The following is a 25493-nucleotide window of genomic DNA, read 5'->3' on the forward strand; positions in this document are numbered from 1 at the left end:
AAACTAATACTGGTCTCCCAGGAAAGGCTCAATGGACAGTCTCTTAGGAGGGTAACTCTTCTTGTACTTAAGTCGGCATTTTGTTTTTGTATTCAATCCCAATGCAATATCTGTGTTTCATCGACAATTTGAAAGTCCAATGGATACAGTAAACCTTCAGTGGTGTATCAGAAACTAATACTGTTCTCCCAGGAAAGGCTAAAACCACAATCTCTTAGAAGAGTCATTCTTCTTGTACTTAAGTAGGCATTGTGTCTTTTGTATTCAATCCCGATGAAATTTCTGTGTTTCATCGATAATATGAAAGTCCAATGGATACAGTAAACCTGCAGTGGTGTATCAGAAACTAATTCTGTTCTCTCAGGAAAGGCTAAAACCACAAACTCTTAGAAGAGTCAATCTTCTTGTACTTAAGTCGGCATTGTGTCTTTTGTATTCAATCCCGATGCAATTTCTGAGTTTCATCAACAATGTGGAAGTCCAATGGATACAGTAAACCTGCATTGAAGTATCAGAAACTGTAACTGTTCTCACAGGAACGGCTAAAACCACAAACTCTTAGAAGAGTCACTCTTCTTGTACTTAAGTCGGCATTGTGTCTTTTGTATTCAATCCCGATGCAATTTCTGTGTTTCATCGACAATGTGAAAGTCCAATGGATATAGTAAACCTGCAACTGTGTGTCAGAAACTAATACTGTTCTCCCAGGAAAGGCTCAATGGACAGTCTCTTAGGAGGGAAACTCTTCTTGTACTTAAGTCGGCATTGTGTCTTTAGTGTTCAATCCCGATGCAATTGCTGTGTCTCATCGACAATGTGAAAGTCCAATGGATACAGTAAACCTGCAGTGGTGTATCAGAAACTAATACCGTTCTCCCAGGAAAGGCTAAAACCACAAACTCTTAGAAGAGTCGCTCTTCTTGTACTTAAGTCGGCATTGTGTCTTTTGTATTCAATCCCGATGCCATATCTGTGTTTCATCGTCAATGTGAAAGTTGAAGGGAACAGTAAAGATACTGTAGTGCATCGAATACTGTTCTCCCAGAAAACCCTCAATGGACAGTGTCTTAGGAGGGAAACTCTTCTTGTACTTAAGTCGGCATTGTGTCTTTTGTATTGAATCCCGATGCAATTTCTGTGTTTCATCGACAATGTGGAAGTCCAATGGATACAGTAATGAAGTATCAGAAACTGTAACTGTTCTCACAGGAACGGCTAAAACCACAAACTCTTAAAAGAGTCACTCTTCTTGTACTTAAGACGGCATTGTGTCTTTTGTATTCAATCCGATGCAATTTCTGTGTTTCATCGGCAATGTGAAAGTCCAATGGATATAGTAAACCTGCAGTGGTGTATCAGAAACTAATACTGTTCTCCCAGGAAAGGCTAAAACCACAAACTCTTAGAAGAGTCACTCTTCTTGTACTTAAGTCGGCATAGTGTCTTTTGTATTGAATCCCGATGCAAATTCTGTGTTTCATCGACAATGTGGCAGTCCAATGGATACAGTAAACCTGCATTTAAGTATCAGAAACTGTAACTGTTCTCACAGGAACGTCTAAAACCACAAACTCTTAGAAGAGTCACTCTTCTTGTACTTAAGTCGGCATTGTGTCTTTTGTATTCAATCCCGATGCAATTTCTGTGTTTCATCGACAATGTGAAAGTCCAATGGATACAGTAAACCTGCAACTGTGTGTCAGAAACAAATACTGTTCTCCCAGGAAAGGCTCAATGGACAGTCTCTTAGGAGGGTAACTCTTCTTGTACTTAAGTCGGCATTGTATTTTTGTATTCAATCCCAATGCAATATCTGTGTTTCATCGACAATTTGAAAGTCCAATGGATACAGTAAACCTTCAGTGGTGTATCAGAAACTAATACTGTCCTCCCAGGAAAGGCTAAAACCACAATCTCTTAGAAGAGTCATTCTTCCTGTACATAAGTAGGCAGTGTGTCTTTTGTATTGCATCCCGATGAAATTTCTGTGTTTCATCGATAATATGAAAGTCCAATGGATACAGTAATCCTGCAGTGGTGTATCAGAAACTAATTCTGTTCTCTCAGGAAAGGCTAAAACCACAAACTCTTAGAAGAGTCACACTTCTTGTACTTAAGTCGGCATTGTGTCTTATGTATTCACTCCCGATGCAATTTCTTTGTTTCTTTGACAATGTGAAAGTCCAATGGATACAGTAAACCTGCATTGGTGTATCAGAAACTAATACTGTTCTCCCAGGAAAGGCTAAAACCACAATTTCTCAGAAGAGTCACTCTTCTTGTACTTTAGTCGGCGTTGTGTCTTTTGTATTCAGTCCCGATGCAATTTCTGTGTTTCATCGTCAATGTGAAAGTTCAAGGGATACAGTAAAGATACTGTGGTTCATCGAATACTGTCCTCCCAGTAAAGCCTCAAAGCACAGTCTCTTAGGAGGGAAACTCTTCTTGTACTTAAGTCGGCATTGTGTCTTTAGTGTTCAATCCCGATGCAATTGCTGTGTCTCATCGACAATGTGAAAGTCCAATGGATACAGTAAACCTGCAGTGGTGTATCAGAAACTAATACTGTTCTCCCAGGAAAAGCTAAAACCACAAACTCTTAGAAGAGTCGCTCTTCTTGTACTTAAGTCGGCATTGTGTCTTTTGTATTCAATCCCGATGCCATATCTGTGTTTCATCGTCAATGTGAAAGTTCAAGGGATACAGTAAAGATACTGTGGTGCATCGAATACTGTTCTCCCAGGAAACCCTCAATGGACAGTCTCTTAGGAGGGAAACTCTTCTTGTACTTAAGTCGGCATTGTGTCTTTAGTATTCAATCCCGATGCAATTGCTGTGTCTCATCGACAATGTGAAAGTCCAATCGATACAGTAAAGCTGCAGTGGTGTATCAGCAACTAACACTTCCCTCCCAGGAAAGGCTAAAACCACAAACTCTTAGAAGGGTCACTCTTCTTTTACTTAAGTCGGCATTGTGTCTTTTGTATTCAACCCGATGCCATATCTGTGTTTCATCGTCAATGTGAAAGTTCAAGGGATACAGTAAAGATACTGTGGTGCATCGAATACTGTTCTCCCAGGAAACCCTCAATGGACAGTCTCTTAGGAGGGAAACTCTTCTTGTACTTAAGTCGGCATTGTGTCTTTTGTATTGAATCCCGATGCAATTTCTGTGTTTCATCGACAATGTGGAAGTCCAATGGATACAGTAAACCTGCATTGAAGTATCAGAAACTGTAACTGTTATCACAGGAACGTCAAAAACCACAACCTCTTAGAAGAGTCACTCTTCTTGTACTTAAGTCGGCATCGTGTCTTTTGTATTCAATCCCGAGGCAATTCCTGTGTTTCATCGTCAATTTGAAAGTTCAAGGGATACAGTAAAGTTACTGTGATGCATCGAATACTGTTCTCCCAGTAAAGCCTCAAAGCACAGTCTATTAGGAGGGAAACTCTTCTTGTACTTAAGTCGCCATTGTGTCTTATGTATTCAATCCCGATGCAATTTCTGTGTTTCTTTGACAATGTGAAAGTCCGATGGATACAGTAAACCTGCATTGGTGTATCAGAAACTAATACTGTTCTCCCAGGAAAGGCTAAAACCACAATTTCTCAGAAGAGTCACTCTTCTTGTACTTAAGTCGGCATTGTGTCTTTTGTATTCAATCCCGATGCAATTTCTGTGTTTTATCGACAATATGAAAGTCCAATGGATACAGTAAACCTGTGGTGGTGTATCAGAAACTCATACTGTTCTCCCAGGAAAGGCTAAAACCACAAACTCCTAAAAGAGTCACTCTTCTTGTACTTAAGACGGCATTGTGTCTTTTGTATTCAATCCGATGCAATTCCTGTGTTTCATCGGCAATGTGAAAGTCCAATGGATATAGTAAACCTGCAGTGGTGCATCAGAAACTAATACTGTTCTCCCAGGAAAGGCTAAAACCACAAACTCTTAGAAGAGTCGCTCTTCTTGTACTTAAGTCGGCATTGTGTCTTTTGTATTCAATCCCGATGCCATATCTGTGTTTCATCGTCAATGTGAAAGTTCAAGGGATCCAGTAAAGATACCGTGGTGCATCGAATACTGTTCTCCCTGGAAACCCTCAATGGACAGTCTCTTAGGAGGGAAATTCTTCTTGTACTTAAGTCGGCATTGTGTCTTTGGTATTCAATCCCGATGCAATTGCTGTGTCTCATCGACAATGTGAAAGTCCAATGCATACAGTAAAGCTGCAGTGGTGTATCAGAAACTAATACTGCCCTCCCAGGAAAGGCTAAAACCACAAACTCTTAGAAGAGTCACTCTTCTTGTACTTAAGTCGGCATTGTGTCTTTTGTATTGAATCCCGATGCAATTTCTGTGTTTCATCGACAATGTAAAAGTCCAATGGATACAGTAAACCTGCAACTGTGTGTCAGAAACTAATACTGGTCTCCCAGGAAAGGCTCAATGGACAGTCTCTTAGGAGGGTAACTCTTCTTGTACTTAAGTCGGCATTTTGTTTTTGTATTCAATCCCAATGCAATATGTGTGTTTCATCGACAATTTGAAAGTCCAATGGATACAGTAAACCTTCAGTGGTGTATCAGAAACTAATACTGTTCTCCCAGGAAAGGCTAAAACCACAATCTCTAAGAAGAGTCATTCTTCTTGTGCTTCAGTAGGCATTGTGTCTTTTGTATTCAATCCCGATGAAATTTCTGTGTTTCATCGATAATATGAAAGTCCAATGGATACAGTAAACCTGCAGTGGTGTATCAGAAACTAATTCTGTTCTCTCAGGAAAGGCTAAAACCACAAACTCTTAGAAGAGTCACTCTTCTTGTACTTAAGTCGGCATTGTGTCTTTTGTATTCAATCCCGATGCAATTTCTGAGTTTCATCAACAATGTGGAAGTCCAATGGATACAGTAAACCTGCATTGAAGTATCAGAAACTGTAACTGTTCTCACAGGAACGGCTAAAACCACAAACTCTTAGAAGAGTCACTCTTCTTGTACTTAAGTCGGCATTGTGTCTTTTGTATTCAATCCCGATGCAATTTCTGTGTTTCATCGACAATGTGAAAGTCCAATGGATATAGTAAACCTGCAACTGTGTGTCAGAAACTAATACTGTTCTCCCAGGAAAGGCTCAATGGACAGTCTCTTAGGAGGTAACTCTTCTTCTACTTAAGTCGGCATTGTGTTTTCGTATTCAATTCCAATGCAATTTCTGTCTTTCATCGACAATTTGAAGGTACAATGGATACAGTAAACCTGCAGTGGTGTATCAGAAACTAATACCGTTCTCCCAGGAAAGGCTAAAACCGCAAACTCTTAGAAGAGTCGCTCTTCTTGTACTTAAGTCGGCATTGTGTCTTTTGTATTCATCCCGATGCCATATCTGTGTTTCATCGTCAATGTGAAAGTTGAAGGGAACAGTAAAGATACTGTAGTGCATCGAATACTGTTCTCCCAGAAAACCCTCAATGGACAGTCTCTTAGGAGGGAAACTCTTCTTGTACTTACGTCGGCATTGTGTCTTTTGTATTGAATCCCGATGCAATTTCTGTGTTTCATCGACAATGTGGAAGTCCAATGGATACAGTAAACCTGCATTGAAGTATCAGAAACTGTAACTGTTCTCACAGGAACGGCTAAAACCACAAACTCTTAAAAGAGTCACTCTTCTTGTACTTAAGACGGCATTGTGTCTTTTGTATTCAATCCGATGCAATTTCTGTGTTTCATCGGCAATGTGAAAGTCCATAGGATATAGTAAACCTGCAGTGGTGTATCAGAAACTAATACTGTTCTCCCAGGAAAGGCTAAAACCACAAACTCTTAGAAGAGTCACTCTTCTTGTATTTAAGTCGGCATTGTGTCTTTTGTATTGAATCCCGATGCAAATTCTGTGTTTCATCGACAATGTGGCAGTCCAATGGATACAGTAAACCTGCATTGAAGTATCAGAAACTGTAACTGTTCTCACAGGAACGTCTAAAACCACAAACTCTTAGAAGAGTCACTCTTCTTGTACTTAAGTCGGCATTGTGTCTTTTGTATTCAATCCCGATGCAATTTCTGTGTTTCATCGACAATTTGAAAGTCCAATGGATACAGTAAACCTGCAACTGTGTGTCAGAAACTAATACTGTTCTCCCAGGAAAGGCTCAATAGACAGTCTCTTAGGAGGGTAACTCTTCTTGTACTTAAGTCGGCATTGTGTTTTTGTATTCAATCCCAATGCAATATCTGTGTTTCATCGACAATTTGAAAATCCAATGGATACAGTAAACCTTCAGTGGTGTATCAGAAACTAATACTGTCCTCCCAGGAAAGGCTAAAACCACAATCTCTTAGAAGAGTCATTCTTCTTGTACATAAGTAGGCAGTGTGTCTTTTGTATTCCATCCCGATGAAATTTCTGTGTTTCATCGATAATATGAAAGTCCAATGGATACAGTAATCCTGCAGTGGTGTATCAGAAACTAATTCTGTTCTCTCAGGAAAGGCTAAAACCACAAACTCTTAGAAGAGTCACACTTCTTGTACTTAAGTCGGCATTGTGTCTTATGTATTCTATCCCGATGCAATTTCTTTGTTTCTTTGACAATGTGAAAGTCCAATGGATACAGTAAACCTGCATTGGTGTATCAGAAACTAATACTGTTCTCCCAGGAAAGGCTAAAAACACAATTTCTCAGAAGAGTCACTCTTCTTGTACTTTAGTCGGCGTTGTGTCTTTTGTATTCAATCCCGATGCAATTTCTGTGTTTCATCGTCAATGTGAAAGTTCAAGGGATACAGTAAAGATACTGTGGTTCATCGAATACTGTCCTCCCAGTAAAGCCTCAAAGCACAGTCTCTTAGGAGGGAAACTCTTCTTGTACTTAAGTCGGCATTGTGTCTTTAGTGTTCAATCCCGATGCAATTGCTGTGTCTCATCGACAATGTGAAAGTCCAATGGATACAGTAAACCTGCAGTGGTGTATCAGAAACTAATACTGTTCTCCCAGGAAAGGCTAAAACCACAAACTCTTAGAAGAGTCGCTCTTCTTGTACTTAAGTCGGCATTGTGTCTTTTGTATTCAATCCCGATGCCATATCTGTGTTTCATCGTCAATGTGAAAGTTCAAGGGATACAGTAAAGATACTGTGGTGCATCGAATACTGTTCTCCCAGGAAACCCTCAATGGATAGTCTCTTAGGAGGGAAACTCTTCTTGTACTTAAGTCGGCATTGTGTCTTTAGTATTCAGTCCCGATGCAATTGCTGTGTCTCATCGACAATGTGAAAGTCCAATCGATACAGTAAAGCTGCAGTGGTGTATCAGCAACTAACACTTCCCTCCCAGGAAAGGCTAAAACCACAAACTCTTAGAAGGGTCACTCTTCTTTTACTTAAGTCGGCATTGTGTCTTTTGTATTCAATCCCGATGCCATATCTGTGTTTCATCGTCAATGTGAACGTTCAAGGGATACAGTAAAGATACTGTGGTGCATCGAATACTGTTCTCCCAGGAAACCCTCAATGGACAGTCTCTTAGGAGGGAAACTCTTCTTGTACTTAAGTCGGCATTGTGTCTTTTGTATTGAATCCCGATGCAATTTCTGTGTTTCATCGACAATGTGGAAGTCCAATGGATACAGTAAACCTGCATTGAAGTATCAGAAACTGTAACTGTTATCACAGGAACGTCAAAAACCACAACCTCTTAGAAGAGTCACTCTTCTTGTACTTAAGTCGGCATCGTGTCTTTTGTATTCAATCCCGAGGCAATTCCTGTGTTTCATCGTCAATGTGAAAGTTCAAGGGATACAGTAAAGTTACTGTGATGCATCGAATACTGTTCTCCCAGTAAAGCCTCAAAGCACAGTCTATTAGGAGGGAAACTCTTCTTGTACTTAAGTCGCCATTGTGTCTTATGTATTCAATCCCGATGCAATTTCTGTGTTTCTTTGACAATGTGAAAGTCCGATGGATACAGTAAACCTGCATTGGTGTATCAGAAACTAATACTGTTCTCCCAGGAAAGGCTAAAACCACAATTTCTCAGAAGAGTCACTCTTCTTGTACTTAAGTCGGCATCGTGTCTTTTGTATTCAATCCCGATGCAATTTCTGTGTTTTATCGACAATATGAAAGTCCAATGGATACAGTAAACCTGTGGTGGTGTATCAGAAACTCATACTGTTCTCCCAGGAAGGGCTAAAACCACAAACTCTTAAAAGAGTCACTCTTCTTGTACTTAAGACGGCATTGTGTCTTTTGTATTCAATCCGATGCAATTTCTGTGTTTCATCGGCAATGTGAAAGTCCAATAGATATAGTAAACCTGCAGTGGTGCATCAGAAACTAATACTGTTCTCCCAGGAAAGGCTAAAACCACAAACTCTTAGAAGAGTCGCTCTTCTTGTACTTAAGTCGGCATTGTGTCTTTTGTATTCGATCCCGATGCCATATCTGTGTTTCATCGTCAATGTGAAAGTTCAAGGGATCCAGTAAAGATACCGTGGTGCATCGAATACTGTTCTCCCTGGAAACCCTCAATGGACAGTCTCTTAGGAGGGAAATTCTTCTTGTACTTAAGTCGGCATTGTGTCTTTGGTATTCAATCCCGATGCAATTGCTGTGTCTCATCGACAATGTGAAAGTCCAATGCATACAGTAAAGCTGCAGTGGTGTATCAGAAACTAATACTGCCCTCCCAGGAAAGGCTAAAACCACAAACTCTTAGAAGAGTCACTCTTCTTGCACTTAAGTCGGCATTGTGCCTTTTGTATTGAATCCCGATGCAATTTCTGTGTTTCATCGACAATGTGGAAGTCCAATGGATACAGTAAACCTGCATTGAAGTATCAGAAACTGTAACTGTTATCACAGGAACGTCAAAAACCACAACCTCTTAGAAGAGTCACTCTTCTTGTACTTAAGTCGGCATCGTGTCTTTTGTATTCAATCCCGAGGCAATTCCTGTGTTTCATCGTCAATTTGAAAGTTCAAGGGATACAGTAAAGTTACTGTGATGCATCGAATACTGTTCTCCCAGTAAAGCCTCAAAGCACAGTCTATTAGGAGGGAAACTCTTCTTGTACTTAAGTCGCCATTGTGTCTTATGTATTCAATCCCGATGCAATTTCTGTGTTTCTTTGACAATGTGAAAGTCCGATGGATACAGTAAACCTGCATTGGTGTATCAGAAACTAATACTGTTCTCCCAGGAAAGGCTAAAACCACAATTTCTCAGAAGAGTCACTCTTCTTGTACTTAAGTTGGCATTGTGTCTTTTGTATTCAATCCCGATGCAATTTCTGTGTTTTATCGACAATATGAAAGTCCAATGGATACAGTAAACCTGTGGTGGTGTATCAGAAACTCATACTGTTCTCCCAGGAAAGGCTAAAACCACAAACTCCTAAAAGAGTCACTCTTCTTGTACTTAAGACGGCATTGTGTCTTTTGTATTCAATCCGATGCAATTCCTGTGTTTCATCGGCAATGTGAAAGTCCAATGGATATAGTAAACCTGCAGTGGTGCATCAGAAACTAATACTGTTCTCCCAGGAAAGGCTAAAACCACAAACTCTTAGAAGAGTCGCTCTTCTTGTACTTAAGTCGGCATTGTGTCTTTTGTATTCAATCCCGATGCCATATCTGTGTTTCATCGTCAATGTGAAAGTTCAAGGGATCCAGTAAAGATACCGTGGTGCATCGAATACTGTTCTCCCTGGAAACCCTCAATGGACAGTCTCTTAGGAGGGAAATTCTTCTTGTACTTAAGTCGGCATTGTGTCTTTGGTATTCAATCCCGATGCAATTGCTGTGTCTCATCGACAATGTGAAAGTCCAATGCATACAGTAAAGCTGCAGTGGTGTATCAGAAACTAATACTGCCCTCCCAGGAAAGGCTAAAACCACAAACTCTTAGAAGAGTCACTCTTCTTGTACTTAAGTCGGCATTGTGTCTTTTGTATTGAATCCCGATGCAATTTCTGTGTTTCATCGACAATGTAAAAGTCCAATGGATACAGTAAACCTGCAACTGTGTGTCAGAAACTAATACTGGTCTCCCAGGAAAGGCTCAATGGACAGTCTCTTAGGAGGGTAACTCTTCTTGTACTTAAGTCGGCATTTTGTTTTTGTATTCAATCCCAATGCAATATGTGTGTTTCATCGACAATTTGAAAGTCCAATGGATACAGTAAACCTTCAGTGGTGTATCAGAAACTAATACTGTTCTCCCAGGAAAGGCTAAAACCACAATCTCTAAGAAGAGTCATTCTTCTTGTGCTTCAGTAGGCATTGTGTCTTTTGTATTCAATCCCGATGAAATTTCTGTGTTTCATCGATAATATGAAAGTCCAATGGATACAGTAAACCTGCAGTGGTGTATCAGAAACTAATTCTGTTCTCTCAGGAAAGGCTAAAACCACAAACTCTTAGAAGAGTCACTCTTCTTGTACTTAAGTCGGCATTGTGTCTTTTGTATTCAATCCCGATGCAATTTCTGAGTTTCATCAACAATGTGGAAGTCCAATGGATACAGTAAACCTGCATTGAAGTATCAGAAACTGTAACTGTTCTCACAGGAACGGCTAAAACCACAAACTCTTAGAAGAGTCACTCTTCTTGTACTTAAGTCGGCATTGTGTCTTTTGTATTCAATCCCGATGCAATTTCTGTGTTTCATCGACAATGTGAAAGTCCAATGGATATAGTAAACCTGCAACTGTGTGTCAGAAACTAATACTGTTTCCCAGGAAAGGCTCAATGGACAGTCTCTTAGGAGGTAACTCTTCTTCTACTTAAGTCGGCATTGTGTTTTCGTATTCAATTCCAATGCAATTTCTGTCTTTCATCGACAATTTGAAGGTACAATGGATACAGTAAACCTGCAGTGGTGTATCAGAAACTAATACCGTTCTCCCAGGAAAGGCTAAAACCGCAAACTCTTAGAAGAGTCGCTCTTCTTGTACTTAAGTCGGCATTGTGTCTTTTGTATTCAATCCCGATGCCATATCTGTGTTTCATCGTCAATGTGAAAGTTGAAGGGAACAGTAAAGATACTGTAGTGCATCGAATACTGTTCTCCCAGAAAACCCTCAATGGACAGTCTCTTAGGAGGGAAACTCTTCTTGTACTTACGTCGGCATTGTGTCTTTTGTATTGAATCCCGATGCAATTTCTGTGTTTCATCGACAATGTGGAAGTCCAATGGATACAGTAAACCTGCATTGAAGTATCAGAAACTGTAACTGTTCTCACAGGAACGGCTAAAACCACAAACTCTTAAAAGAGTCACTCTTCTTGTACTTAAGACGGCATTGTGTCTTTTGTATTCAATCCGATGCAATTTCTGTGTTTCATCGGCAATGTGAAAGTCCATAGGATATAGTAAACCTGCAGTGGTGTATCAGAAACTAATACTGTTCTCCCAGGAAAGGCTAAAACCACAAACTCTTAGAAGAGTCACTCTTCTTGTATTTAAGTCGGCATTGTGTCTTTTGTATTGAATCCCGATGCAAATTCTGTGTTTCATCGACAATGTGGCAGTCCAATGGATACAGTAAACCTGCATTGAAGTATCAGAAACTGTAACTGTTCTCACAGGAACGTCTAAAACCACAAACTCTTAGAAGAGTCACTCTTCTTGTACTTAAGTCGGCATTGTGTCTTTTGTATTCAATCCCGATGCAATTTCTGTGTTTCATCGACAATTTGAAAGTCCAATGGATACAGTAAACCTGCAACTGTGTGTCAGAAACTAATACTGTTCTCCCAGGAAAGGCTCAATAGACAGTCTCTTAGGAGGGTAACTCTTCTTGTACTTAAGTCGGCATTGTGTTTTTGTATTCAATCCCAATGCAATATCTGTGTTTCATCGACAATTTGAAAATCCAATGGATACAGTAAACCTTCAGTGGTGTATCAGAAACTAATACTGTCCTCCCAGGAAAGGCTAAAACCACAATCTCTTAGAAGAGTCATTCTTCTTGTACATAAGTAGGCAGTGTGTCTTTTGTATTCCATCCCGATGAAATTTCTGTGTTTCATCGATAATATGAAAGTCCAATGGATACAGTAATCCTGCAGTGGTGTATCAGAAACTAATTCTGTTCTCTCAGGAAAGGCTAAAACCACAAACTCTTAGAAGAGTCACACTTCTTGTACTTAAGTCGGCATTGTGTCTTATGTATTCTATCCCGATGCAATTTCTTTGTTTCTTTGACAATGTGAAAGTCCAATGGATACAGTAAACCTGCATTGGTGTATCAGAAACTAATACTGTTCTCCCAGGAAAGGCTAAAAACACAATTTCTCAGAAGAGTCACTCTTCTTGTACTTTAGTCGGCGTTGTGTCTTTTGTATTCAATCCCGATGCAATTTCTGTGTTTCATCGTCAATGTGAAAGTTCAAGGGATACAGTAAAGATACTGTGGTTCATCGAATACTGTCCTCCCAGTAAAGCCTCAAAGCACAGTCTCTTAGGAGGGAAACTCTTCTTGTACTTAAGTCGGCATTGTGTCTTTAGTGTTCAATCCCGATGCAATTGCTGTGTCTCATCGACAATGTGAAAGTCCAATGGATACAGTAAACCTGCAGTGGTGTATCAGAAACTAATACTGTTCTCCCAGGAAAGGCTAAAACCACAAACTCTTAGAAGAGTCGCTCTTCTTGTACTTAAGTCGGCATTGTGTCTTTTGTATTCAATCCCGATGCCATATCTGTGTTTCATCGTCAATGTGAAAGTTCAAGGGATACAGTAAAGATACTGTGGTGCATCGAATACTGTTCTCCCAGGAAACCCTCAATGGATAGTCTCTTAGGAGGGAAACTCTTCTTGTACTTAAGTCGGCATTGTGTCTTTAGTATTCAGTCCCGATGCAATTGCTGTGTCTCATCGACAATGTGAAAGTCCAATCGATACAGTAAAGCTGCAGTGGTGTATCAGCAACTAACACTTCCCTCCCAGGAAAGGCTAAAACCACAAACTCTTAGAAGGGTCACTCTTCTTTTACTTAAGTCGGCATTGTGTCTTTTGTATTCAATCCCGATGCCATATCTGTGTTTCATCGTCAATGTGAACGTTCAAGGGATACAGTAAAGATACTGTGGTGCATCGAATACTGTTCTCCCAGGAAACCCTCAATGGACAGTCTCTTAGGAGGGAAACTCTTCTTGTACTTAAGTCGGCATTGTGTCTTTTGTATTGAATCCCGATGCAATTTCTGTGTTTCATCGACAATGTGGAAGTCCAATGGATACAGTAAACCTGCATTGAAGTATCAGAAACTGTAACTGTTATCACAGGAACGTCAAAAACCACAACCTCTTAGAAGAGTCACTCTTCTTGTACTTAAGTCGGCATCGTGTCTTTTGTATTCAATCCCGAGGCAATTCCTGTGTTTCATCGTCAATGTGAAAGTTCAAGGGATACAGTAAAGTTACTGTGATGCATCGAATACTGTTCTCCCAGTAAAGCCTCAAAGCACAGTCTATTAGGAGGGAAACTCTTCTTGTACTTAAGTCGCCATTGTGTCTTATGTATTCAATCCCGATGCAATTTCTGTGTTTCTTTGACAATGTGAAAGTCCGATGGATACAGTAAACCTGCATTGGTGTATCAGAAACTAATACTGTTCTCCCAGGAAAGGCTAAAACCACAATTTCTCAGAAGAGTCACTCTTCTTGTACTTAAGTCGGCATCGTGTCTTTTGTATTCAATCCCGATGCAATTTCTGTGTTTTATCGACAATATGAAAGTCCAATGGATACAGTAAACCTGTGGTGGTGTATCAGAAACTCATACTGTTCTCCCAGGAAAGGCTAAAACCACAAACTCTTAAAAGAGTCACTCTTCTTGTACTTAAGACGGCATTGTGTCTTTTGTATTCAATCCGATGCAATTTCTGTGTTTCATCGGCAATGTGAAAGTCCAATGGATATAGTAAACCTGCAGTGGTGCATCAGAAACTAATACTGTTCTCCCAGGAAAGGCTAAAACCACAAACTCTTAGAAGAGTCGCTCTTCTTGTACTTAAGTCGGCATTGTGTCTTTTGTATTCAATCCCGATGCCATATCTGTGTTTCATCGTCAATGTGAAAGTTCAAGGGATCCAGTAAAGATACCGTGGTGCATCGAATACTGTTCTCCCTGGAAACCCTCAATGGACAGTCTCTTAGGAGGGAAATTCTTCTTGTACTTAAGTCGGCATTGTGTCTTTGGTATTCAATCCCGATGCAATTGCTGTGTCTCATCGACAATGTGAAAGTCCAATGCATACAGTAAAGCTGCAGTGGTGTATCAGAAACTAATACTGCCCTCCCAGGAAAGGCTAAAACCACAAACTCTTAGAAGAGTCACTCTTCTTGCACTTAAGTCGGCATTGTGCCTTTTGTATTGAATCCCGATGCAATTTCTGTGTTTCATCGACAATGTAAAAGTCCAATGGATACAGTAAACCTGCAACTGTGTGTCAGAAACTAATACTGGTCTCCCAGGAAAGGCTCAATGGACAGTCTCTTAGGAGGGTAACTCTTCTTGTACTTAAGTCGGCATTTTGTTTTTGTATTCAATCCCAATGCAATATGTGTGTTTCATCGACAATTTGAAAGTCCAATGGATACAGTAAACCTTCAGTGGTGTATCAGAAACTAATACTGTTCTCCCAGGAAAGGCTAAAACCACAATCTCTAAGAAGAGTCATTCTTCTTGTACTTCAGTAGGCATTGTGTCTTTTGTATTCAATCCCGATGAAATTTCTGTGTTTCATCGATAATATGAAAGTCCAATGGATACAGTAAACCTGCAGTGGTGTATCAGAAACTAATTCTGTTCTCTCAGGAAAGGCTAAAACCACAAACTCTTAGAAGAGTCACTCTTCTTGTACTTAAGTCGGCATTGTGTCTTTTGTATTCAATCCCGATGCATTTTCTGAGTTTCATCAACAATGTGGAAGTCCAATGGATACAGTAAACCTGCATTGAAGTATCAGAAACTGTAACTGTTCTCACAGGAACGGCTAAAATCACAAACTCTTAGAAGAGTCACTCTTCTTGTACTTAAGTCGGCATTGTGTCTTTTGTATTCAATCCCGATGCAATTTCTGTGTTTCATCGACAATGTGAAAGTCCAATGGATATAGTAAACCTGCAACTGTGTGTCAGAAACTAATACTGTTCTCCCAGGAAAGGCTCAATGGACAGTCTCTTAGGAGGGTAACTCTTCTTCTACTTAAGTCGGCATTGTGTTTTCGTATTCAATTCCAATGCAATTTCTGTCTTTCATCGACAATTTGAAGGTACAATGGATACAGTAAACCTGCAGTGGTGTATCAGAAACTAATACCGTTCTCCCAGGAAAGGCTAAAACCACAAACTCTTAGAAGAGTCGCTCTTCTTGTACTTAAGTCGGCATTGTGTCTTTTGTATTCAATCCCGATGCCATATCTGTGTTTCATCGTCAATGTGAAAGTTGAAGGGAACAGTAAAGATACTGTAGTGCGTCGAATACTGTTCTCCCAGAAAACCCTCAATGGACAGTCTCTTAGGAGGGAAACTCTTCTTGTACTTACGTCGGCATTGTGTCTTTTGTATTGAATCCCGATGCAATTTCTGTGTTTCATCGACAATGTGGAAGTCCAATGGATACAGTAATGAAGTATCAGAAACTGTAACTGTTCTCACAGGAACGGCTAAAACCACAAACTCTTAAAAGAGTCACTCTTCTTGTACTTAAGACGGCATTGTGTCTTTTGTATTCAATCCGATGCAATTTCTGTGTTTCATCGGCAATGTGAAAGTCCATAGGATATAGTAAACCTGCAGTGGTGTATCAGAAACTAATACTGTTCTCCCAGGAAAGGCTAAAACCACAAACTCTTAGAAGAGTCACTCTTCTTGTATTTAAGTCGGCATTGTGTCTTTTGTATTGAATCCCGATGCAAATTCTGTGTTTCATCGACAATGTGGCAGTCCAATGGATACAGTAAACCTGCATTGAAGTATCAGAAACTGTAACTGTTCTCACAGGAACGTCTAAAACCACAAACTCTTAGAAGAGTCACTCTTCTTGTACTTAAGTCGACATTGTGTCTTTTGTATTCAATCCCGATGCAATTTCTGTGTTTCATCGACAATTTGAAAGTCCAATGGATACAGTAAACCTGCAACTGTGTGTCAGAAACTAATACTGTTCTCCCAGGAAAGGCTCAATAGACAGTCTCTTAGGAGGGTAACTCTTCTTGTACTTAAGTCGGCATTGTGTTTTTGTATTCAATCCCAATGCAATATCTGTGTTTCATCGACAATTTGAAAGTCCAATGGATACAGTAAACCTTCAGTGGTGTATCAGAAACTAATACTGTCCTCCCAGGAAAGGCTAAAACCACAATCTCTTAGAAGAGTCATTCTTCTTGTACATAAGTAGGCAGTGTGTCTTTTGTATTCCATCCCGATGAAATTTCTGTGTTTCATCGATAATATGAAAGTCCAATGGATACAGTAATCCTGCAGTGGTGTATCAGAAACTAATTCTGTTCTCTCAGGAAAGGCTAAAACCACAAACTCTTAGAAGAGTCACACTTCTTGTACTTAAGTCGGCATTGTGTCTTATGTATTCAATCCCGATGCAATTTCTTTGTTTCTTTGACAATGTGAAAGTCCAATGGATACAGTAAACCTGCATTGGTGTATCAGAAACTAATACTGTTTTCCCAGGAAAGGCTAAAACCACAATTTCTCAGAAGAGTCACTCTTCTTGTACTTTAGTCGGCGTTGTGTCTTTTGTATTCAATCCCGATGCAATTTCTGTGTTTCATCGTCAATGTGAAAGTTCAAGGGATACAGTAAAGATACTGTGGTTCATCGAATACTGTCCTCCCAGTAAAGCCTCAAAGCACAGTCTCTTAGGAGGGAAACTCTTCTTGTACTTAAGTCGGCATTGTGTCTTAAGTGTTCAATCCCGATGCAATTGCTGTGTCTCATCGACAATGTGAAAGTCCAATGGATACAGTAAACCTGCAGTGGTGTATCAGAAACTAATACTGTTCTCCCAGGAAAGGCTAAAACCACAAACTCTTAGAAGAGTCGCTCTTCTTGTACTTAAGTCGGCATTGTGTCTTTTGTTGAGGCTTTCGTGGCCACTTGTTGACAAACTGCCTATTGGCTTCTGTCTCGGGTTCTTCGGCCGACGTTCATCTAATGATTTTCCTGACGTTTCGCCAGCACGAGTGGCTGGCATTGTCAAAGCTTCACCCTCCATTGCCGGTGGTGAACTAGAGCCGAGCTCGCGGGCGCACGTTATATGTACCTGGCGCGCCAACGTCCGAGGGCTTCTCCGCGGTCATTTCCGGTGCGGTTCTCCTCTTGCTACCTGCGACGGTCGTTCGCTGCAGCACGGGAAGCCAGGATCCGTTGACCTTAAGGCTTTCACGCGAACAGTGTGAACAAGAAAGAGGAAAGCCTTAAGGTCAACGGATCCTGGCTTCCCGTGCTGCAGCGAACGACCGTCGCAGGTAGCAAGAGGAGAACCGCACCGGAAATGACCGCGGAGAAGCCCTCGGACGTTGGCGCGCCAGGTACATATAGCCTGCGCCCGCGAGCTCGGCTCTAGTTCACCACCGGCAATGGAGGGTGAAGCTTTGACAATGCCAGCCACTCGTGCTGGCGAAACGTCAGGAAAATCATTAGATGAACGTCGGCCGAAGAACCCGAGACAGAAGCCAATAGGCAGTTTGTCATTGTGTCTTTTGTATTCAATCCCGATGCCATATCTGTGTTTCATCGTCAATGTGAAAGTTCAAGGGATACAGTAAAGATACTGTGGTGCATCGAATACTGTTCTCCCAGGAAACCCTCAATGGACAGTCTCTTAGGAGGGAAACTCTTCTTGCACTTAAGTCGGCATTGTGTCTTTAGTATTCAATCCCGATGCAATTGCTGTGTCTCATCGACAATGTGAAAGTCCAATCGATACAGTAAAGCTGCAGTGGTGTATCAGCAACTAACACTTCCCTCCCAGGAAAGGCTAAAACCACAAACTCTTAGAAGGGTCACTCTTCTTTTACTTAAGTCGGCATTGTGTCTTTTGTATTCAATCCCGATGCCATATCTGTGTTTCATCGTCAATGTGAACGTTCAAGGGATACAGTAAAGATACTGTGGTGCATCGAATACTGTTCTCCCAGGAAACCCACAATGGACAGTCTCTTAGGAGGGAAACTCTTCTTGTACTTAAGTCGGCATTGTGTCTTTTGTATTGAATCCCGATGCAATTTCTGTGTTTCATCGACAATGTGGAAGTCCAATGGATACAGTAAACCTGCATTGAAGTATCAGAAACTGTAACTGTTATCACAGGAACGTCAAAAACCACAACCTCTTAGAAGAGTCACTCTTCTTGTACTTAAGTCGGCATCGTGTCTTTTGTATTCAATCCCGATGCAATTTCTGTGTTTCATCGACAATGTGAAAGTCCAATGGATACAGTAAACCTGCATTGGTGTGTCAGAAACTAATAATGTTCTCCCAGGAAAGGCTAAAACCACAAATTCTTAGAAGAGTCACTCTTCTTGTACGTAACTTGGCATTATGTCTTTTGTATTCGATCCCGATGCAATTCCTGTGTTTCATCGTCAATGTGAAAGTTCAAGGGATACAGTAAAGATACTGTGACGCATCTAATACTGTTCTCCCAGTAAAGCCTCAAAGCACAGTCTCTTAAGAGGGAACCTCTTCTTGTACTTAAGTCGGCATTGTGTCTATAGTATTCAATCCCGATGCAATTTCTGTGTTTCATCGACAATGTGAAAGTCCAATGGATACAGTAAACCTGCAGTGGTGTATCAGAAACTAATACTGTTCTCCCAGGAAAGGCTAAAACCACAAACTCTTAGAAGAGTCACTCTTCTTGTACTTAAGTCGGCAATGTGTCTTATGTATTCAATCCCGACGCAATTTCTGTGTTTCATCGACAATGTGAGAATCCAATGGATACAGTAAACCTGCAGTGGTGTATCAGAAACTAATACTGCCATCCCAGGATAGGCTAAAACCACAAACACTTAGAATAGTCACTCTTCTTGTACTTAAGTCGGCATTGTATCTTTTGTATTGAATCCCGATGCAATTTCTGTGTTTCATCGACATTGTGAAAGTCCAATGGATACAGTGAACCTGCAGTGGTCTATCAGAAATTAAAACTGTTCTCCCAGGAAAGGCTAAAACCACAAATTCTTAGAAGAGTTACTCTTCTTGTACTTAAGTCGTAATTGTGTCTTTTGTATTCAATCCCAATGCAATTTCTGTGTTTCATATGCAATGTGAAAGTTCAAGGGATACAGTAAAGATGCTGTGATGCATCGAATACTGTTCTCCCAGTAAAGCCTCAAAGCACAGTCTCTTAGGAGTGAAACTCTTCTTGTACTTAAGTCGGCATTGTGTCTTTAGTATTCAATCCCGATGCAATTTCTGTGTTTCATACACAATGTGAATGTCCAATGGATGCAGTAAACCTGCAGTGGTCTATAAGAAACTAATACTGTTCACCCAGGAAAGGCTAAAACCACAAACACTTAGAAGAGTCACTCTTCTTGTACTTAAGTCGGCATTGTGATCTTAGTATTCAATCCCGACGCAATTTCTGTGTTTCATCGACAATGTGAGAGTCAAATGGATACAGTAACCTGCAGTGGTGTATCAGAAACTAATACTGCCATCCCAGGAAAGGCTAACACCACAAACTTTTAGAAGAGTCACTCTACTTGTACTTAAGTCGGCATTGTGTCTTTTGTATTTAATCCCGATGCAATTTCTGTGTTTCATCGACAGTGTGAAAGTCCAATGGATACAGTAAACCTGCAGTGGTGTAATAGAAACTAATACTGTTCTCCCAGGAAAGGCTAAAACCACAAATTCTTAGAAGAGTTACTCTTCTTGTACTTAAGTCGGGATTGTGTCTTTTGTATTCAATCCCGATGCAGTTTCTGTGTTTCATCGTCAATGTGAAAGTTCAAGGGATACAGTAAAGATGCTGTGATGCATCGAATACTGTTTTCCCAGCAAAGCCTCAATGGACAGTCTCTTAGGAGGGTAACTCTTCTTCCACGTAAGTCGGCATTGTGTTTTTGTATTCAATCCCAATGCAATTTCTGTGTTTCATCTACAATTTGAAAGTGCAATGGATAAAGTAAACCTGCAGTGGTGTATCAGAAACTAATACTGTTCTCCCAGGAAAGGCTAAAACCACAATCTCTTAGAAGAGTCACTCTTCTTGTACTTAAGTCGGCATTGTGTCTTTTGTATTCAATCCCGATGCAATTACTGTGTTTCATCGATAATATGAAAGTCCAATGGATACAGTAAACCTGCGGTGGTGTATCAGAAACTAATACTGTTTTCCCAGGAAAGGCTAAAACCACAAATTCTTAGAAGAGTCACTCTTCTTGTACTTAAGTCGGCATTGTGTCTTTTGTATTCAATCCCGATGCAATTTCTGTGTTTCTTTGACAATGTGAAAGTCCAATGGATACAGTAAACCTGCATTGGTGTATCAGAAACTAATACTGTTCTCCCAGGAAAGGCTAAAACCACAATTTCTTAGAAGAGTCACTCTTCTTGTACTTAAGTCGGCATTGTGTCTTTTGTATTCAATCCCGATGCAATTTCTGTGTTTCATCGTCAATGTGAAAGTTCAAGGGATACAGTAAAGATGCTGTGATGCATCGAATACTGTTTTCCCAGCAAAGCCTCAATGGACAGTCTCTTAGGAGGGTAACTCTTCTTCTACGTAAGTCGGCATTGTGTTTTTGTATTCAATCCCGATGCAATTTCTGTGTTTCATCAACAATGTGAAAGTCCAACGGATACAGTAAACCGGCATTGGTGTGTCAGAAACTAATACTGTTCTCCCAGGAAAGGCTAAAACCATAAATTCTTAGAAGAGTCACTCTTCTTGTACTTAAGTCGGCATTGTGTCTTTTGTATTCAATCCCGATGCAATTTTTGTGTTTCAACGTCAATGCAAAAGTTCAAGGGATACAGTAAAGATACTGTGATGCATCGAATACTGTTCTCCCAGTAAAGCCTCAAAGCACAGTCTGTTAGGAGGGAAACTCTTCTTGTACTTAAGTCGGCATTGTTACTTTAGTATTCAATCCCGATGCAATTTCTGTGTTTCATCGACAATGTGAAAGTCCAATGGAAATGGTAAACCTGCAGTGGTGTATCAGAAACTAATACTGTTCTCCCAGGAAAGGCTTAAACCACAAACTCTTAGAAGAGTCACTCTTCTTGTAATTAAGTCGGCATTGTGTTTTTTGTACACGATGCCGATGCAGTTTCTGTGTTTCATCGACAATGTGAGAGTCCAATGGATACAGTAAACCTGCAGTGGTGTATCAGTAACTAATAATGTTCTCCCAGGAAAGGCTAAAACCACAAACTCTTAGAAGAGTCAGTCTTCTTGTACTTAAGTCGGCATTGTGTTTTTTTTGTATTCAATGCTGATGCAATTTCTGTGTTTCATCGACAATGTGAGAGTCCAATGGATACAGTAAACCTGCAGTGGTGTATCAGAAACTAATACTGTTTTACCAGGAAAGGGTAAAACCACAAACTCTTAGAAGAGTCACTCTTCTTGTACTTAAGTCGGCATTGTGTCTTTTGTATTCAATCCCTATGGAATTCTGTGTTTCATCGACAATGTGAAAGTCCAATGGATACAGTAAACCTGCAGTGGTGTATCAGAAATTAATTCTGTTCTCCCAGGAAAGTCTAAAATCACGAACTCTTAGAAGAGTCACTCACTTGTACATAGGTCGGCAATGTGTCTTTTGTATTCAATCCCGATGCAATTTCTGTGTTTCATCGACAATGTGGAAGTCCAATGGATACAGTAAACCTGCAGTGGTGTATCAGAAACTAATTCTGTTCTCCCAGGTAGGGCTAAAACCACAAACTCTTAGAAGAGTCACTCTTCTTGTACTTAAGTCGGCATTGTGACTTTTGTATTGAATCCCGATGCAATTTCTGTGTTTCATCGACAATGTGGAAGTCCAGTGGATACAGTAAACCTGCATTGAAGTATCAGAAACTGTAACTGTTCTCACAGGAACGGCAAAAACCACAAATTCTTAGAAGAGTAACTCTTCTTGTACTTAAGTCGGCATTGTGTCTTTTGTATTCAGTCCCGATGCAATTTCTGTGTTTCATCGTCAATGTGAAAGTTCAAGGGATACAGTAAAGATAATGTGGTGCATCGAATACTGTTCTCCCAGGAAACCCTCAAGGCACAGTCTCTTAGGAGGGTAACTCTTCTTGTACTTAAGTCGGCATTGTGTCTTTAGTATTCAATCCCGATGCAATTGCTGTGTCTCATCGACAATGTGAAAGTCCAATCGATACAGTAAAGCTGCAGTGGTGTATCAGCAACTAACACTTCCCTCCCAGGAAAGGCTAAAACCACAAACTCTTAGAAGGGTCACTCTTCTTTTACTTAAGTCGGCATTGTGTCTTTTGTATTCAACCCGATGCCATATCTGTGTTTCATCGTCAATGTGAAAGTTCAAGGGATACAGTAAAGATACTGTGGTGCATCGAATACTGTTCTCCCAGGAAACCCTCAATGGACAGTCTCTTAGGAGGGAAACTCTTCTTGTACTTAAGTCGGCATTGTGTCTTTTGTATTGAATCCCGATGCAATTTCTGTGTTTCATCGACAATGTGGAAGTCCAATGGATACAGTAAACCTGCATTGAAGTATCAGAAACTGTAACTGTTATCACAGGAACGTCAAAAACCACAACCTCTTAGAAGAGTCACTCTTCTTGTACTTAAGTCGGCATCGTGTCTTTTGTATTCAATCCCGAGGCAATTCCTGTGTTTCATCGTCAATGTGAAAGTTCAAGGGATACAGTAAAGTTACTGTGATGCATCGAATACTGTTCTCCCAGTAAAGCCTCAAAAGCACAGTCTATTAGGAGGGAAACTCTTCTTGTACTTAAGTCGCCATTGTGTCTTATGTATTCAATCCCGATGCAATTTCTGTGTTTCTTTGACAATGTGAAAGTCCGATGGATACAGTAAACCTGCATTGGTGTATCAGAAACTAATACTGTTCTCCCAGGAAAGGCTAAAACCACAATTTCTCAGAAGAGTCACTCTTCTTGTACTTAAGTCGGCATTGTGTCTTTTGTATTCAATCCCGATGCAATTTCTGTGTTTTATCGACAATATGAAAGTCCAATGGATACAGTAAACCTGTGGTGGTGTATCAGAAACTCATACTGTTCTCCCAGGAAAGGCTAAAACCACAAACTCCTAAAAGAGTCACTCTTCTTGTACTTAAGACGGCATTGTGTCTTTTGTATTCAATCCGATGCAATTCCTGTGTTTCATCGGCAATGTGAAAGTCCAATGGATATAGTAAACCTGCAGTGGTGCATCAGAAACTAATACTGTTCTCCCAGGAAAGGCTAAAACCACAAACTCTTAGAAGAGTCGCTCTTCTTGTACTTAAGTCGGCATTGTGTCTTTTGTATTCAATCCCGATGCCATATCTGTGTTTCATCGTCAATGTGAAAGTTCAAGGGATCCAGTAAAGATACCGTGGTGCATCGAATACTGTTCTTCCTGGAAACCCTCAATGGACAGTCTCTTAGGAGGGAAATTCTTCTTGTACTTAAGTCGGCATTGTGTCTTTGGTATTCAATCCCGATGCAATTGCTGTGTCTCATCGACAATGTGAAAGTCCAATGCATACAGTAAAGCTGCAGTGGTGTATCAGAAACTAATACTGCCCTCCCAGGAAAGGCTAAAACCACAAACTCTTAGAAGAGTCACTCTTCTTGTACTTAAGTCGGCATTGTGTCTTTTGTATTGAATCCCGATGCAATTTCTGTGTTTCATCGACAATGTAAAAGTCCAATGGATACAGTAAACCTGCAACTGTGTGTCAGAAACTAATACTGGTCTCCCAGGAAAGGCTCAATGGACAGTCTCTTAGGAGGGTAACTCTTCTTGTACTTAAGTCGGCATTTTGTTTTTGTATTCAATCCCAATGCAATATGTGTGTTTCATCGACAATTTGAAAGTCCAATGGATACAGTAAACCTTCAGTGGTGTATCAGAAACTAATACTGTTCTCCCAGGAAAGGCTAAAACCACAATCTCTAAGAAGAGTCATTCTTCTTGTGCTTCAGTAGGCATTGTGTCTTTTGTATTCAATCCCGATGAAATTTCTGTGTTTCATCGATAATATGAAAGTCCAATGGATACAGTAAACCTGCAGTGGTGTATCAGAAACTAATTCTGTTCTCTCAGGAAAGGCTAAAACCACAAACTCTTAGAAGAGTCACTCTTCTTGTACTTAAGTCGGCATTGTGTCTTTTGTATTCAATCCCGATGCAATTTCTGAGTTTCATCAACAATGTGGAAGTCCAATGGATACAGTAAACCTGCATTGAAGTATCAGAAACTGTAACTGTTCTCACAGGAACGGCTAAAACCACAAACTCTTAGAAGAGTCACTCTTCTTGTACTTAAGTCGGCATTGTGTCTTTTGTATTCAATCCCGATGCAATTTCTGTGTTTCATCGACAATGTGAAAGTCCAATGGATATAGTAAACCTGCAACTGTGTGTCAGAAACTAATACTGTTCTCCCAGGAAAGGCTCAATGGACAGTCTCTTAGGAGGGTAACTCTTCTTCTACTTAGGTCGGCATTGTGTTTTCGTATTCAATTCCAATGCAATTTCTGTCTTTCATCGACAATTTGAAGGTACAATGGATACAGTAAACCTGCAGTGGTGTATCAGAAACTAATACCGTTCTCCCAGGAAAGGCTAAAACCACAAACTCTTAGAAGAGTCGCTCTTCTTGTACTTAAGTCGGCATTGTGTCTTTTGTATTCAATCCCGATGCCATATCTGTGTTTCATCGTCAATGTGAAAGTTGAAGGGAACAGTAAAGATACTGTAGTGCATCGAATACTGTTCTCCCAGAAAACCCTCAATGGACAGTCTCTTAGGAGGGAAACTCTTCTTGTACTTACGTCGGCATTGTGTCTTTTGTATTGAATCCCGATGCAATTTCTGTGTTTCATCGACAATGTGGAAGTCCAATCGATACAGTAATGAAGTATCAGAAACTGTAACTGTTCTCACAGGAACGGCTAAAACCACAAACTCTTAGAAGAGTCACACTTCTTGTACTTAAGTCGGCATTGTGTCTTTTGTATTGAATCCCGATGCAAATTCTGTGTTTCATCGACAATGTGGCAGTCCAATGGATACAGTAAACCTGCATTGAAGTATCAGAAACTGTAACTGTTCTCACAGGAACGTCTAAAACCACAAACTCTTAGAAGAGTCACTCTTCTTGTACTTAAGTCGGCATTGTGTCTTTTGTATTCAATCCCGATGCAATTTCTGTGTTTCATCGACAATTTGAAAGTCCAATGGATACAGTAAACCTGCAACTGTGTGTCAGAAACTAATACTGTTCTC

The sequence above is a fragment of the Schistocerca nitens genome, chromosome 3 (assembly GCF_023898315.1).
Source record: "Schistocerca nitens isolate TAMUIC-IGC-003100 chromosome 3, iqSchNite1.1, whole genome shotgun sequence".
In the NCBI taxonomy this organism is placed as follows: Eukaryota; Metazoa; Arthropoda; class Insecta; order Orthoptera; family Acrididae; genus Schistocerca; species Schistocerca nitens.